Source organism: Fragaria vesca, linkage group LG3 (genome assembly GCF_000184155.1).
Source record: "Fragaria vesca subsp. vesca linkage group LG3, FraVesHawaii_1.0, whole genome shotgun sequence".
Taxonomy (NCBI): Eukaryota; Viridiplantae; Streptophyta; class Magnoliopsida; order Rosales; family Rosaceae; genus Fragaria; species Fragaria vesca.
Genome location: NC_020493.1, coordinates 6,791,575 through 6,808,124, shown reverse-complemented (window position 1 = coordinate 6,808,124; position 16,550 = coordinate 6,791,575). Strand labels below are relative to the sequence as shown.

General features: G+C 38.8%; 1 pseudogene across 1 annotated transcript in view; it reads right to left on the bottom strand.

Moving 5' to 3' along the window:
• Positions 1 to 57: 57 nt before the first annotated feature.
• LOC101301569 overlaps positions 58 to 16,550 on the bottom strand; it is a 46,257-nt pseudogene continuing 29,764 nt past the window's right edge. The window contains exons 2-12 of the transcript XR_184367.1: positions 3,112 to 3,188; positions 2,748 to 3,033; positions 2,488 to 2,669; positions 1,984 to 2,201; positions 1,752 to 1,872; positions 1,508 to 1,605; positions 1,217 to 1,432; positions 1,004 to 1,124; positions 788 to 886; positions 364 to 579; positions 58 to 265 (exon numbers count right to left, since the gene is read on the bottom strand). The product of XR_184367.1 is annotated as an ent-kaur-16-ene synthase, chloroplastic-like (transcript). The remainder of the gene's footprint in view (positions 266 to 363; positions 580 to 787; positions 887 to 1,003; positions 1,125 to 1,216; positions 1,433 to 1,507; positions 1,606 to 1,751; positions 1,873 to 1,983; positions 2,202 to 2,487; positions 2,670 to 2,747; positions 3,034 to 3,111; positions 3,189 to 16,550) is intronic.

Below are 16,550 nucleotides of genomic sequence, written 5' to 3'. Positions count from 1 at the left end.
GAAGTGAAGTACTGATCAGATGCTCAGGAAGACAACCACTGTTATCTAGAAGACATTTTACTGGTACTCAATCAATAGATAGAACAACGATAATATGGACAAGTTAAAAAGATCCCATCTTACAATCTCTATGAAATGATTTGTTACACTGCGCTCCTGCCGTGGGTATGCATTGGCTCCAATCTCATTAACAGTGCTTTTAATTGCTGAAAATATGATTTCAACTTGCTCAGAACAAGAATCAGTTCTCTCATTCACATCCCACCTGTGGCCCAAACATATAGGTTAGTATCTTAGTAGCACAAGCAAAAATGTAGGACCAACCTCAGATGCAGTGAAAAAGGAATGGAAAAGGAAACATACTTCTCGATCAATTGTACTAGATTTACTAGTTCCACTTCAGAACCTCCAACGTCAAAGAAATCATCAACCACAGTTGTAAGAACTCCGTTTTTTGCCCATGATATGCGAGCATCTGATAGTTCAGGAGGGAAAAGGGTTGCAGCAGCAGAGAAGTAACAGTATGCCTGCTTCTGCCTAGCAAAGTTTAGCTTGTCTAATCTGCTCTCCACAACCCACCTGCTCACATGAAGGAAAATTGACACTTTCAGGAAGAAAAAGAAAACACAAAATAATATTCTGCATTGTCTTAAAAATCAAAAGCAAGAAGAGCCAAACCTCGACAAACTGCAGTCTCAGTGATTTATATGACATCAAGGTCAAAACTCTACTGACAAACAGCTCAAGGACAGAAAAGAGGATGAGGAGGAGAAGGAGGGACATGTACCTTGAAAGACACTCGAGTTCTTCCCGATGTATTGATTGACACATATTGAAGTCTTCCACTGCCAGTTTTAGGAAGTCTTCATTCCCAACATTCGTACAGCTACAATGGGAAGAGTGTCAGGAGACATAAGTAATTTATACGGACTCGTCATGATAATTCAGAATAGTCATTCTTAACAGAAAGGGGAAAAGAGGAAAAGAATACTAGAGGATATACCGATAAGAAGATTTTAACATCTTTGTACTATCAGTATTGTAATATTTTATTGCTTTCCTGCTTGATAACCGACCCAAAGTTGCATAGGAAGGCAAACGAAGAGCATCATCGACCTGCAGACAAATAAAAAGCATTTCAAATGATTTATCATGGGGTTCTAGAGATAACCATCAGCACACTGATAAGAGAGACTTATCTTAGAAATTACCTGATCAATATGCTTATTGAGTCTATAAGCCTGAGTTAAGTTATTTGATAATTCCTGTTTCAAGAAATGAGTTGTCCAGTAATGTTGTTTCTCTAGAACTGATTCATCTGGATGAATGATGACTTCTGAAGCCCTAAAAAGTTCCAAGGCAGCACCAGTGTCCTTCAGATATCCTCCAAGTGAATTGAAGAAACGGTCTTCTGAAAATTGACTTAATGGATCTACAAGACAGCAGAATTCAATTATACTTTTTTTGCCAAAACAGAGTCATGAAGACCAAGGAACCTAAGAAGTACCTGCAGAAACATCATATCCATGAAGACGTAAAAGTCGAAATGCCATAGCACAGGTGCCAGCATCTGACAATATATCTTCATCCCCCTGCAGCCAGCATCTGTCCGTTGGGTAATGTCATGCTTCCCCATGGATGAGAACTAATACAATCTCACTTGAGAATAATAGAAAAATAATAATGTGGAATCCATTTTCGTGGAAGTTACACCCCACTACTGGTTGAGACAAAAGGTGTCAGATTGATACCTGTATGTTTCATCAAGTACACTTCTTATTTCCTCCCTGAAATGTCGATCAACACCCATACTTTCAAGACTGGAAACCATAGAAAGGCGAGCATACTTATCTAGAGGATAAATCGTTGGTACTGGATAAAGTAAATTGAGAATAATCAGTTTAAATCAATTTCAATGCAGTAAAAACAATTGCAAGAGCAAAATATTGATGGAAACTTGGAAAGTATGAAGGTAGTTATTACCTGCACTCCCAAACTTTTCTACGAGTGAGCGTAGATAGCTAAGACAACCAGCATTGTTGAGGTGCGTAAAAGCAGCAGCAGTAGTTGATGGTGAATTAAACAAGGACCCATTCTTCTTCTGGTACTTCATGACCATCTCCCAGTCCTGTGACTTTCCGATTCCTTCTGAAATATATGCTAGATAGGCTCTCCATCCCTCTGAGTTGATTCCATTGCCTCTACAAAATGACATAATAGAACATAGATTTCAGTTACAACGCGATAAGGTGGAATGCAGAAATACATTCCATGGCTTTCACAAGCATAAGAACCAATTTCATTATATGCACAATTACACATGCATATCTAAACTCTGAGAAAGGAACTCGGTCTTTTACACCCAGTAATGAAACAAACATTCTAAGATTCTAATGACAAAGCCAAAGCTGCATGTTAAGCTCAGTTGGATTCACTAGGCAAGTCATATAATTTAACCATAACCCATGAAGAAAGTTAAACACGTACCTTTGGAGCTCAACATCTCTCCTGAGAAGTAAAGCATCTAAGGTTGATCCTCCCACAGGTAGATTCACATCCAAATTAAATGCAGATTCAATCATGGAAGGAAAAATTATATCAAACCCAACAGGAGATGGTTGCTCTCCATCAGTAGCTGAAGCTAAATTTTAACGCGATAAAATGCAGACCTAAAATAAGAAGAGAAGGTATTGATTACATAACATTAATGCAGTAAACTTATAAATATGCAATATCAGTGAATATACCGTTGTCAATTTGTTTTTCACCAATATTCCACCGCTTTAGTGCAAGGATGCATGCTAATGTGGATAAGAGGGCATCTTTTGTTAACAAGGGATGCAAATCAGGAGGACCCCATGAGCCATCATGTAGTTGATTATCCAACAACCAATTTACGCATTCAGGGAAGAAAGGCTCCTTCCCGGAATTTGGAGAAGGGACCATTGCCACCCAAGCAGTGTCATATGATGAAACAGAGAGATCAACCTTGTTGAACAACTTCTTTATTCTTTGTTTAGTTCCTTCCGAACTCTGCTTAAATACAGAACAGCATTATGATTTTATTGATATTTTTGACAGTAAAATCACTGATAGTGGGGATGAGCTTACCAAAACAGCAGTATTTACTTCTGCTGTGCCTATTGCCCTTGGGATGCTTGAAGCTGCTTGTGGCAACAGATCTTTTCCTAATTTTTATATTTTTTTGTAAAGAGAATGCATAAATTAAGAGAAAAACTCAATCCAGATTACCAAAAATTCAGTGCTTTTACATAATGGAGGAAAGACACAAAGAATGATAATCAGACTACTTTTCATTATACGCTTTACCTATGGATCACTATGTCTTTGTGGTTAGGTAGCAGTAGTACAAATCAATGATCCAATACACAAAACCAAAAATTAAAAGATGCTTCTATTTACTTTTAGAAGCATCTTTTGTGGCTTAGTCCCCTGCTACTTCACAAATATCTTGCTGCTCACACAGAAGCATAGAACATATATATGTTGAATCCGAAAACGAGAGGAAAATTGAATGAATTCACTGAAATCATAACTTAACTTCCAATTAGTATTGGTCTCCATAGATCTATTACCCTTCCAATTTCCTCTAAACAGAATTTGCACATATTGAAGAACTACTCTTTCTTTAAAGGCCCACCAAACTACTTTCCTAGTAATCTATTAAGCCTATTTTCCAGTCAATGGACGATATCATGTGCTTAGTCCTCTTGTTGCTTTCCCTTTACCCATGCCCTGGAAATTTGCTTCTACATGATGCTTGAACCAGTACAAAGAGAATGAGAGTTGTGAATGATAAAGAACATTGTCCATTTTGTGCAACCACAGAACTCTCATCTCTCCTTCACAAGTAATTTTTTTTTTTCTTCTGTATACATCTGGTTGGTTCTCCAGCAGTTCTTACCAACACTGCTCAGAGTGTGAAAATCTGCAGACTACCTTAGAGTCCTATACCAGGTCATTGACTAAATTTAAAATATCCACAAAGCCTGAATATAAAATATCTCACAAGTCACCTTCAGACCACTAAATCAAAATTAACTTCATAATCGAAGTGGAAAATCTCAAACATGGGGCATTCATAGGGCTGCCACTTGGTTTGGTAAATACCAAACCGATCGAAAACCGACCGAAAATTTATGATTTGGTAAACCGAATTTTGGTAATCGAAATCAAAAAAACCGAAACCGAGAAATACCGAAAAAGTTGGTTTGGTTTTTGGTAAATACCGAATTTACCGAAATTCTAATTATTTAAAGACTTATATTTCTAAAAACACACAGACTAATAATTTTATCTCATGTTTTCAATTGTATATACCATTTAGTAAAAAACAAGACAATGAATAGAAAAATTCAACTATACTTGGTAGCATTCGGGTCTCAATTAAAGCGATCAACTTTAATTCAATGTTACTTGTTATATAAAAACGCTCTTACCTACCCGTCTTAGTCGATTCATCACACACACACACATAGACAAACCCACTTAGATGACATGTAACCGCCCATGTAAAAATTTAGGAATGTTTTTACTTCTCTTGATGATAAGGCTCCCCATAGGAAGCACAAGCGTAAATAAGGTTAGCCGTCTTGATCAAGGCCAAAACATTATCAAATATATCTAATTTTTCTACCATAGTCGTATTTCACTATATTGATCACATCATAGTTCACAAGGTTTTTGAAAATTTTGCTTCCTTTTTGTAGTTGGTTCACAAAGATGTACATATGCATATAACTTACTAAATAAGTTATACCACATTACCAGGCATGTTGTGGTTCCAATGATTACAATTCACAAATTAAAATTCGACCGTCTGGTGTGATCATTATAGTATAATACAATTATGATAGAAAATTCAATTGTACTCAATAATGCTCGGGTCTTGATCAAAGCGGTCAACCATAATTTAACGTCACTTATTACACGAAAAAGCTTTTACTGCCCTTATGTGACTTATTTTGGTCGACTCTTCCACACACATACTTTCACATAGATGACACATAACTTGTTCATATAAAAATTTGGAAACATTTACATCCTGACTATTTCTGTAGAAAATTAAACCATACTCGATAATGTGTACTGAAATGACTATATTTTGTATATGTATTATCAGACTCTAAAAACTCAAGTAATATTTAAATTTATAGTTTTGTATTGTTTTGTTATATTTTGAAAATATATTTGTTGTGAAGTTTGGTAATACCGAAAAACCGACATCCGAAGTTGATAAGATTTATCTCATACCGAAGTTTTTGATTTGGTAATTGAAAGTCATATTTCATTACCGAAATATTTGGTTTTGAAGTTGGTAACGTCCATTATCAATTCGAACCGACCGAGTGGCAGCCCTGGGCATTCATAACAAAAGTTCATCAACAGAACAAAGATCAAACAACAAAACAAATCAAACCCAGTTCATTAAGACATGCATGAACCCCAAAGACCAAAGAAAACAAAGCCAAATAGAGAAGAGAGAAACCTGATGAGGAGGAAAACGTGCGACACCCGAAAGTGTTGAGCTGGGAGAAGGACATTGTTCAGAGAGAAAGAGAAAGCTTTGAATCTCTGACTCTGTATCAGAAGTGGGGTGGTGTGTAGTTTTATACAAAATTGCAGGAATAGGAATAAAGATTGCAACAGATACGGGGGAAGAAGATTCACAAAACGACAAGTTTGGCTGTCTGTGTTTGTGCTTGTGCAGTTGTGGCTAATCTGCCTCCCCCGTATATGACACCGAAACACTTAGAAACTGTGTGAAAGGAACAGATGGATGGTTCTTTTGTGTTGGAGCCTCGGGGTATCCTTTATATTATATTGTAGTCCTAGATTCTGATAGGTACTGATAATTGGTCTCTCTACATGCAAGGCTGGCAATTGCATGCAAACATTCCCACCGACAATCTAGGCCGATAATGCATATGGTTTCCCAGGTGTTGCCATCCCAAGGTGCAAATTCCTCTAGACTACCTGAGATTACTATTGAACGACTCATTACTTAAGATCTTAAATGTGTGATCTACGAGTGTGGGCACAACAATGACTTAGGAATATTCATATATAAGTATGTAACCTTAATTTTGAGTATTTCTTTCCATGTCAATTTTCTATGAGAAATTTTGAGAAATGGCCTTATTTAGTTCCTCAAATTGATTTTTAACCTTTTTTTTTATTAGTTAAAAAATGACCGTATGAAGAAATCAAATGTCTTAACTACCCTATTAAAACTTGCTTTTTACATTTCTGAATTTTCACGAGTTACAAGAGAAATTTTGAGAAATGGCCTTATTTAGGTCCTCAAATTGATTTTTAACCTTTTTTTTTATTAGTTGAAAAATGACCGTATGAAAAGATCAAATGTCTTAACTACCCTATTAAAACCTGCTTTTTACATTTCTGAATATTCACGAGTTACAACTACGCTCTCCTCTTTATTCTTCTCATACTCATCCAAGGCACTAATGCAACAATTTGCAATAAAACAATTGTTTCTAATCAAATTAAATTGAAACAACTACGTCCTACGCGACCTCGATAGGGTGATCTTTGCGAGGTCCCAAGCTCTAAAATTTTATGGAGCGGGAGAACACAATTTTTTTCTTTTTATACAATATATTAGGTTTTATTTTTACTTGTTTAACCGATCAAGATGACAAAAGGATGACTAGAGGTGCCTTAAGATTATTCCTCATATGCTTGGTAATAATCTGGGCATTTGTAATATGATTGTTATATGGAGAAACCTATGAAGGTTATTGATTAAATTGGAAAATGTATGAATTTTTTTTAAACAAACTAGTGCATTTGCCAGCCAAAACTAGTCGAGACAGCTAGCTATGAAATTCTTGTTAGGAGGAAATAACCGTTTCGATTTGTGACTTGTTTAGCTCTCCATGATTTGCAAAAAAGGGGAGAGCCTGCTTTGTTATATATGAATTAACCTCTTCATTATAAACATATGTATGTACTGATGTAGCAGATGGAACAATATCTGAGATATATGGTGCAAGTTTACTAGTTTGTTATATCAAAGATGTACAACAAATTATTTTCTAGCTTACTTTTAACTTGTCTTGTTCAGCTTAATCATCAGTATACATATGAGCTTGGCAAGTATGTTGTCATCAACAACATACGATGGTGAAACTTAAAAAGCTCTTTATTTTCATGAGTTTCGGTAGATGAATTATATATAATTCTAAAATGGGTAATTTAGACTTTTAGTATTTTTATATGGTTATTTTTCAACTAATAAAAAAAGAAGGTTAAAAATCAAATTGAGAACCTAAAACTGGTCATTTATCAAAATTTCTCATTTTCTGTATGTCTTCCTTCAGACTTCAGAAGACAAAACTTTTAGGTTATCCTTTTGCATACAATCAAAAGCAACGTACAGTGCTAATTACAAACCAACTCAGTGAATAATATAATGCAATTAGACATGAAATTGGGGACAGAAGATTTCAAGCCACTGAAAAACCATCATTCATAATCATTATATATATTCTGGGTGTATATATAAATGGAAAATAATCTTCGTATTGAGGCAATATTTGTTGTTTTGTACTGAAATATTGAAGAAAATGAAATAAAAAGCGAAGCAAAAGTTACTGGTGAACATGCACTATCAGTTTCACTCTGCTAGCAGAATCCACACTTCCTGTAATTGGTTTGGATCAGCCGTATCGAGAGGGATGATTGGGAGGGGTGGTGGTTCGATCACTTCGATGGCATGCACTTTCTCGGAGCGGCGAGTGTGTTTGAGGGTAAATTTACACACCCTGGATTTGTAGCGAATCGAACCAGTTATGTGGTTCGTCATGGATATGATCGAATATTTTTGGAGATATTCGTCATCGAGGCTAAGTCGAGCCTATCTTGGAGGTCAAGAGATCTTGGTGTAAATCCGGGTTATTATCGATATATCATGGATCCGGTAATTAATGGAGGATTGTTTGGTTACCAAGATTGAGCTATTTATGGAAGATCTCACGAGGAGGAGGAATCTAGACGTCATGTACATAAGTAACCCCGGTGATCAAGGTATAAATGATGTACGCAGTGCCTAAGGAAGGATATAATCACTCTTGATTCCTTAATTGCCAAGAAGAAGTCTAGCTAGCCGTTCATGATCTTTGACGTAATTAAGGATTACATTCCTTATATGAATGATATGGCTAGCACTCGTCCAAGGCATGCAAAGTCCAACTATATTGCAATAAGAAGATTACTATCCTTAGTTGGATTGTAGGTGCACACGACAAGAAGATATTTCAAGAGGTAATTATATTACCTAGAAGACGTGCGTATTTAGTAGATCTCCAAGAATATATTTGAGAAGATTTGCAGGATATCCCGAAGATATATTATCAGAAGGCTCGGTTAGAAAAGTATATTTCCCAGTTCAATTAGAAGATCCGATCGCCTTGGGTAACAGGTCATTTGCGAACCCTAAATCACTTGGTTCTCTATATAAGGAGGTGTTAAGCGAATAAGCAGAGGACCCCCTGACAATCAAACAAATCTGCATCACTGCAAATTGGATGCCTCCCCAGGAGCACCCAATCTACCAAAAAAGCCTCCAGGGTGAATCACCAAAGCCTCATCGCGAGCAAACCCCGCTTCACTCACCAAGCCTCATCGCGAGCAAAAGTCCACCCCCACTTCATAAAACCTCAATCACGAGCACCAGTCCATCCATTGTTAGAGAGTCACCTCTCTAGCAAATATCCCTTTATTTTTATTGTTTTGTTACTGAAGTAATCCCTCAGGAGCCATCCTAGGCCATTGTGAAGAACCTAGCAGCAAGACTGACCGTTCTTGCTCACATCCGCTTGAAGAGAAGTCAAGAGGAGCGCACAAACCAAACAAGATCAAGATAGGCACACTTCCTCAAGGTGTTGGCACGCCTCACACACGACGGTTGTTCGAAGGGCCTAAAAATCTGACCCGAACAGAGTAGCTGTGGTGTGACAGCGAGGTGTTGACGCGATGATCACAGATTCACAGTGGTCTGCACTCTAGGCTTGGGTTTGGTATATTCCTTGGGCCTTGTTCTGTACTAGGGTTTGGGCTTGGGAGCTAGCATGACGTAAGTACATGGTGCGACGCCGTTCATAACAAAAGTTAGTATAGCAAGTAATGTGGGAATCAAAAAATTTCAGTGATGAAGGATATCTAGTTTCCAAAGGACTCAACATATTGTAATAATCTCTCCAAGTAAGTGTGATATGTCTGTTGGACTGAAGCAATGTCAAATTGGACAAAAAACAAGGAAAGCAAGGTCAAATCTCTCAAAGATCATTTGTGTTAGGAGCTGCTTAGTTTAAGACTCCAATGGTATTTAGGAGAAATTTCATTTGGATGCGAGGATTGACGTGTTTAGTTTGAATTCCAGCAATATGTTCATGTCGATTACGTAGACCAAGTCCTCTCTGTTTGTCAGGTTTGTGGATCCGATTCCACCAAGGATGAGGATTGTGTCATACTTGATCTTACTTGGTAATGGTTTTCTATGTCTATTGGGAATAGGTTTCCAATGTGATATAGGTTTCAGGTTAGATATCTATAAATAGGGGCATAGGGTGCAGTAGTTGATGTTGTGGTTGTGGTTATAGTTGAGAGAGCAAGTGAGATCTTGAGAGTTGGTGAGAACGTCTTGTGAGAGATCTTGTACTCTTGTTATTGTGTTCTTCTTCTTCTATAGTGAAACCCAGTAGCCCGGGGACGTAGGCAAAGTTCTTTGCTGAACCTCGTTACAATCTCGTGTGTTCGTGTTTGTTGTTTCTCGATCATTTATCTATATTGTTTCGCACTTGTCTACTTCCGCAAGAGGAATTCAAGGTTGTATTCCTATTAGTTTGGTATCTAGAGCTCAGGTTCTTGAGTGGAAACAATGAGTATAGAAGATGTTGAGAAGAGAGTCGATAAGTTCAACAGCCACGACTTTAGCCTATGGAGGTCACAGATCGAGGACTACCTGAATATGAAGAGGCTTGCAAAGACTCTGGATGGCAAGCTCTCGAAAGGGATGGAGGAGAATACTGTAGTAATTCCTTCAAAGAGTATTGTGCAGAGAATGGGATTAGGATGGAGAAGACAATTCCTGGAACTCCACAGCAGAATGGAGTGGCTGAACGCATGAATAGGACTCTGAATGAGCGCGCAAGGAGTATGCGGATACACGCAGGATTGCCAGAAACATTTTGGGCTGATGCGGTTAATACTACTGCTTATTTAATTAACCGTGGACCGTCAGTGCCATTAAATCATCTGCTACCTGAGGAAAAATGGAGCGGAAAAGAGATAGGCCTATCACATTTGAGAGTTTTTGGTTGTGTGGCATATGTTCACATTGAGTCCAGTGCAAGAAGCAAGCTAGATCCCAAGTCTCGAAAGTGCATATTCATTGGCTATGGCGGTGATGAGTTTGGCTATAGATTTTGGGATATGCAAAGCAAGAAAGTACTAAGGAGCCGAAATGTCATCTTTAATGAAGAGGTGATGTACAAGAATAGGCAAGCAGCAGAGCCTGAAAGTCCTGTAAGAAAAGATCAGCAGTTTGCAAGAATGGAAGAATTATCCGATGAAGATGTGTCTAAGGCAAGTCATGGGAAGGAACGACAACAAGAAGAAGCTCCTGAGGTCGCACAACCTGAAGAACAAGTTCCTAGTGATGAGCCAGTGACACCTCCTTTTATGCCAAGAGTATCGTCGAGAAGTACCAAAGGTGTACCAGCTGTTAGATACTTGCCTTGTGCTAACTATTTGCTGTTAACCGATTCTGGTGAACCCGTGAGTTATGATGAGGCAATGCAACATGAAGATTCTGCTAAGTGGGAGGGTGCTATGCAAGATGAGATGGACTCTCTCATGTCTAACAATACTTGGGTGTTAGCTAAGTTGCCAACAGGCAAGAAGGCATTGCATAACAAATGGATTTACAAGATTAAGCAAGAAGTTGATGGGAGCAAACGTTACAAGGCAAGGCTTGTTGTGAAAGGTTTTCAACAAAGGGAGGGAATCGATTTTGATGAGATTTTTTCGCCGGTTGTGAAACATACCACAATCCGGGTGGTGCTTGGTTTAGTGGAAGCTGAGGGTCTGTATTTGGAGCAGCTAGACGTCAAGACTGCTTTCCTTCATGGGGATTTGAAGGAGGTCATATACATGAAGCAACCACAAGGGTTTATAGCACTTGGTGAGGAGGACTTGGTATGCAAACTGCAAAAGAGCTTGTATGGCTTAAAACAAGCCCCAAGGCAGTGGTACAAGAAGTTTGATGCATTCATGTGTAGGAGTGGCTACACAAGATGTCAATCTGATCACTGCTGTTACTTCAAGAGGTTTGACAAATCTTATATCATTCTCTTATTATATGTGGATGATATGTTGATAGCCGGGGCAGACTTCAAAGAGATCGAGAAGTTGAAAAGAGAGATGTCAAGCCAGTTCGCGATGAAGGATTTGGGTGAGGCGAAGAAAATCTTAGGTATAAGGATTATTCGTGATAAAGTGGCTGGTACTCTGAAGCTTTCACAAGCAGAGTATGTTGAGAAGGTGCTTGGGCGATTCAATATGGATGGATCGAAGCCTGTAGGAACACCGTTGGCGGCTCACTTTAAATTGTCAAGGGAACAATCACCCAAGAGCGAAAAGGAAAAGGAATATATGAAGAATGTACCTTATGCGTCAGCAGTTGGATGCTTAATGTATGCTATGGTGTGTACTAGACCCGATATTGCTCATGCAGTGGGAGTTGTGAGTAGGTACATGAGTAATCCAGGGAAGCAACATTGGGAGGCTGTGAAATGGATCATGAGGTATCTTCGGGGTACTACTAATATGTCTCTTTGTTTCAAGAGAGGTAGTACTGAACTACAAGGGTATGTGGATGCAGACTTGGCAGGATGTAATTATACTTATCGGAGTACTACTGGTTATGTGTATACAGTGGGTGGTGCTGCTGCCGTATCTTGTAAGGATGGCAATAATCCCTAGCGGGTAGGGTACCCACGGGTATTCGACCCTAACGGGGATGGAGATCCCCATTATTCGGATTCTTAAATCGGGTACGGGGCATGTATGGTATTTTGATATTCGTCCCAATCCCCACCCATTAAGGATGAAAATATTATTATATATAATTATATAATTTATTATTATATATATATTTATATATAATTTATAAATAAATATTTATGTAAAAAAAAATTTGATTCTCTTAATAAACATTTAATGGATTGACCTTCCTTTTTATTATATATTTTTATTCTCTTAATGAAATTTACCGGTATTGTTCTGTTTTAACCAAGACTTGTATTTATTTTTATTGGATTGAAGCATGAAACTTATTTATTTTGGTATTTGATTTTAATTTCATACTTTTATATAATTGTATTTCGTATTTAAAAAAAAATTAATTTAATACATAATTGTTAACGGGTATGGGTACGGGTATGGAAACGTAATCCCCAAAGGGTACGGGTACGGGGAATCCCCGTTATCTAATTACGGGTACGGGGACGGGTACGGGGATGAGAAATGTAAAAGGGTATGGGTACGGTATTTTGATCCCCGTACCCTACCCTACCCATTGCCATCCCTAGTATCTTGGGTCTCAAATTTGCAAGGGCATGTGGTCTTGTCCACAACAGAGTCAGAGTATGTAGCAGTCTCGGAGGCTAGTAAGGAGATGGTGTGGCTAAAGGGTCTGTTGGAAGAATTGGGCAAAGTGCCAGAGAATTGTGCGTTGCACTGTGATAGTCAAAGTGCAATTCACCTGGCAAAGAACCCTGCGTTTCATTCAAGGACTAAACACATTCCTACGAGGTATCACTACATACGAGAGCTCGTGGAGAATGAAGTGCTGCAATTGTTGAAGATTCAAGGAAGTGAGAATCCTGCTGATATGTTTACTAAGTCTGTGCCATTAGGCAAACTGAAGCTGTGCTTGGCTTCAGTTGGTCTCCAGAAATAAAGAAGGAGATGTTGGCTATGATGGTGGGTTTTGTGTTGCTATGTTTGAAGAGTATTGAAGAATGGTGACTACTGGCGTAATCGGCTCCAAGTGGAAGATTGTTGGGTTTGTGGATCCGATTCCACCAAGGATGAGGATTGTGTCATACTTGATCTTACATGGTAATGGTTTTCTATGTTTATTGGGAATAGGTTTCCAATGTGTTATAGGTTTCAGGTTAGATATCTATAAATAGGGGCATAGGGTGCAGTAGTTGATGTTGTGGTTGTGGTTATGGTTGAGAGAGCAAATGAGATCTTGAGAGTTGGTGAGAACGTCTTGTGAGAGATCTTGTACTCTTGTTCTTGTGTTTTTCTTCTTCTATAGTGAAACCCAGCAGCCCGGGGACGTAGGCAAAGTTCTTTGCTGAACCTCGTTACAATCTCGTGTGTTCGTGTTTGTTGTTTCTCGATCGTTTATCTATATTGTTTCGCACTTGTCTACTTCCGCAAGAGGAATTCAAGGCTGTATTCCTATCACTGTTCATCTCTCTTACAACTCAACTAGAGGCAAATTACTCTTCTTCTTTTTTTCTTGAAATTAATTGTATACTTTCATCCTTGTTAATGTCGAAAATTAACCCTTACCATAAACAAGTGCTAGATCTTTCAAACGATGGCAAATGAAATCTCCCCAATTCGAAAGACTGCGCGCGCCCAAGAAAATAATGTCAAACTTATTATTAAGTGGTTGCAAATTCTTACTAGAAAATTCAAGTTTACACGAAATGACATGATCAAACTAACCAGTACATGATTGTGCTCAAACAAGAGCATCTTATTTATGCCATACTAATAGGCCACACAATATTCAGATAATTAACCAATGAGTTGCGCAAGTGTAATCTCTGCTTGTCCTGAGGAACTTGCAGGTTGGGATGATAAGACCTGAGAAACCATGTGCATTGTTGGCCTGGATTGTGGATGGCGATGTTTGCACGCAATTGCCAGCCTTGCAATGGTTACCAATTCAGCATGAACATGAAGTGTTGGAGCGGGGAGGCGTTGGTCCAATACATCCTTCAGCGAAATGTCCTCGTTATCGGATTGAGACGAAAAGGATGAGATGATTTCACCCAGCTGCTTCCCCATTATCACTTCCAGTGCCAGCACCCCAAAGCTATAAACATCGCATTTCTCAGTTACCTTCATTGTGTAAGCCAGCTCTGCCAAAGACACAACATACGTTCATATATATGTATTTATATGTAGACTAAAGCTTAAATTTAGGAATGTGCCAATTAACTAGTTTACCTGGTGCTATATATCCGTATGTGCCTGCACGGGCAGTCCAATTTGATGAGTCTGCATTTAGAAGCTTAGCAGTGCCGAAGTCTGAAACACAAGGCTCATATTCGTGATTGAGCAAAATGTTGTTGCTTGATATGTCTCGGTGCACTATAGGGGGTGAGCAGTCATGATGCATATAAGACAGGGCATGACCTACACCTTTCACTATCCTCACCCTTATGCTCCAATCCAGTTTGTTAGCTTCGTCTTCTTTGCTCAACATTGAAGCCAAGCTACCCTTTTCTAGGTAGTCATAGACCAAAAACGAGTGATGGGCGTGTGAACAGAAACCACGAAGTTTGACAATGTTCCGGTGCCGTATCTCTATTAGCGCCCTTATTTCGTTAAGGAATTCCTTCTGCGACGACTCCTCACCCTTAAGTACTGGATCGAGTTTCTTCACTGCAACTATGCTGCCTGATAGCAGTTTTGCCTTGTAGACACTTCCGGATCCTCCCTTTCCAATGCAATACAGGTCATCAAAATCATTCGTTGCCTTGATGATTTCGTCGTAAGTTTTTCTTCCATCAAATTCAGATATGGAAAAAACGTCTTTCCGCTTCCCATTGCTTTGCTCTGTGTCCTGCCTTTTGTTTCTTCTTTTCCTAACCAAGGCAATTCCAAGGAAGGCAAGTGAAAGTAGAAGTGTCCCAAAAACAGGGAAAACAATCAATAACATGAGCTTTCGATCCATTTTTGTGGCATGCTTATTTTCCAGGGAGGGGCAGGGCTGAAGTCCTGCAATATTGCCACACAATCCGTCATTGCCTTCCAAATGAGCAGCATCTTGAAATGCTTTGTGTTTTGGGACGGGACCCTGCAACTGGTTGTAGGATATGTCGATCTGAACCAAGCTTTGCATCTGTTCGAAATTTTCGGGTATTGAACCGGAAAGATTATTGTGGGAGAGATTCAGAATCTCCAAGCTCTGCATCTGGGTCATTTCTGATGGTATCTGACCTTCAAGTGAATTATGACTCAAGTCTAGCTCAGACAAATGGTCTAATTTCCCCAATTGAAGTGGAATTTTTTGGCTGAATTTGTTGTTGCTCAAATACAAGTAGTGTAAATGGGAAAAGTCTCCTAAAATGCTTGGAATTGAGTCATTGAATTTGTTGGTTGACAGGTCAAGATATTCAAGATTCTTCAATGATCCAAACTCGAAGGGTATGCGACCCCAAAGTTGATTACCATTCAAACTGAGGTTTAACAGAGCAGTCAATCTCCCAATTTCATTAGGAATCACCCCAACTAAATTATTTGAAGAAAGATCGAGTACATGAATCTGTGTTGCATTGCCAATCTCGGGTGGGATGCTGCCAGTCAGGTTGTTTCCGGCGACTCGGAGAGTTTCTAAGCGCGGACATTTACCCCAAACAGGTGAGATTTCCCCATAGAAGTTGTTGTGGCTTAGGTCTACATATTGAAGATTTGGATAAGCAACAAAATCTTCAGATATATTTCCCGTCAGTTGGTTCCCATGAAGTTGGAATCTAACTAAGCTCTTGCATGTTTTCAAGCTTTTGGGGAGTGGACCTATCAAATGGTTGGTGTGTACTGTAAAGTTTTCTAGTAATCCACCTCGGCAAATATTTTGGGGCAAATAACCAGAAAGTTGGTTACTATCCAATGTCAGCCTAGTCAAGTTCATGAGATTCCCAATCTCCTCAGGAATGGTTCCAGAAAGCCGGTTTTCTCCAAGTAATAAGGTTTTTAAGTTTCTCAACTCACCCAATGATGTAGGAATGGATCCACTGAGTTGATTTTTGCTCAACTCTAGTGCTTCCATAGATTTCAAGTTACCTATCTCTTCTGGAATGGTGCCAGAAAGTTGATTCCCATAAAGATAGAGAAGGTTAAGGTTTGTCAGATCGCCTAAAGTTGTTGGGATTGAACCAGAAAGATTATTCAGGTTCAAGTACAACCGCGTTAGACTTTTTAAGCTTCCAAAATTTGGGGGAATTGGACCTGTTAAATGGTTTCCACCCAATTCTATTTCGAACAAATTTAAAAGGTTTCCTATCCCGAGAGGAATGGAACCAGAAAGTTGATTGTCGTAGAGACCCAAATATGTCAGGTTTTTTAAGCTTCCAAAACTTGGAGGGATCGGACCTGTTATTTTGTTTCTGGCCATTTCCATTTCAACCAAACTTGAAAGGTTCCCTATTTCTGGAGGAATGGAACCAGAAAGTTCATTCTCTAAGATATACAAGTAA